This window comes from Mandrillus leucophaeus, unplaced genomic scaffold (genome assembly GCF_000951045.1).
Source record: "Mandrillus leucophaeus isolate KB7577 unplaced genomic scaffold, Mleu.le_1.0 Scaffold1697, whole genome shotgun sequence".
Classification (NCBI taxonomy): Eukaryota; Metazoa; Chordata; class Mammalia; order Primates; family Cercopithecidae; genus Mandrillus; species Mandrillus leucophaeus.
The window spans coordinates 23,001-24,503 of NW_012101695.1; positions in this window are offsets into that span (position 1 = coordinate 23,001).

The window sequence follows — 1,503 nt, forward strand, 5'->3', positions numbered from 1 at the left end:
GATGGGCCTTCCACCACATAGACAGTTGTTGTATGTTGACCTAGTCCCAGCCAGAGCCAGTTCCTCTGCCGGTGTCCAAATCGCATCCTATCTCATCTACTTAAAGATAATAATTCATCAGTCTATTATTTTTTTCTCTTTCATCATCATCATTTTTTCTCTCTCTGCTGGACCACTGTGGCAGTCACAGGAATGCACATCTGAGGCCCTCAGCTAGAGGAAGTGTAACTGATGATGGTCCCAGCTATTCTAGCCTGAAGCCTATCGCCACATTTGCTCTGAAACCATGTTCCCATAGGCTTCCTCCGGACAAGGTTGAGAACAGCAGGGAAATTAAGGCAGGACTTTTCCTCCACTGAAGTCCTGAGTTCCAGGACTCCCTGATCCCCTTACTGAACTTCCCTTAGCCTGCAGTGGGTCCGGGGCGCTTCCAGCTGACTCTCCCTCACTCTCTCCTTCACTGGGGTTTAGACTTGCATCACCCTCTGATGGTTCTTCCAGCGTTTTCTATCTTCCTCCCTAATTTCTGTCACAAGCATTTCCCCTAATAAATTGTTGCACATCTAATACTCTATTATGGTCTTCTCTGGGGACGCTAACAAGAGTGGTATCAGGAGTGTTCCAAGAACACAGGCCAAAGCATGGGGATTTGGGATGAGCTCACCCACTGCCTGGTTGGCCAAGAGGATGCCATCTGGGTTGGTGGAGGACACAGAAAGTACGTAGCACGAGGTGCCGCCGAGCAACTGTGGATCTGCCCAATGCTGACCTGAGAAGATGCCCTGGTTAGGGGAAGCTCTGGCGGGTGTGATGATAGAAGCCTCTGCACAATAATGACAGGGTGAGAGGGAATCCTACAAAGACAGTGAAGTTGGCTGAATACTACTCAGCTGTGTTGATGTCCTATAAAAGGAGAATGAGAATCTGAGGATTGTTAACAGCAGTCGGTGGCTATGTGTGAGAGCCTCTGCAGTGTCTCATGGACAGTCCTTTATCTCCTCTAGAGGAAGGGCAGGTAGCATGGAATAGCAGCTGAAGACATCACTGTGAGGGTCACAGCACTCCAGAGATGTTTGACACTCAGCCAAGGCACGCCTGTTGTGGGAAAGTCAGGGCCTTGTTGGGGAAACCCGAGATCCTGCAAACTGGAACAGAGTTATTTGATGGGTGTCCTCCAGGACCCTCTGGCATGCAGGGGAGGCTCGCCTTTCTCTGGTAGTCGTTCCTATTTCTTATACTGGAAGGTGCTGCAGAAACCTCACCCCTGTGGTGCAGTGGGAATCCCTCTCAGGAGCTTTGCAGGAACCAGAGAGGAGGAGTCCATATCCATAGGAGGAAGACCCTGGAACAGCATGGAAGTGTATGCTGGTCAATTCCCTGAGCTCTTCTGCAAAGGAACCTACAACCATTTACTCAGGAGACTGTACACTGGGAAAGGGAAATAGGCAGAATTTGGGGGAGGATTGACATTGGGTGTGAGCTGACATTGATGCCCAGATTCCC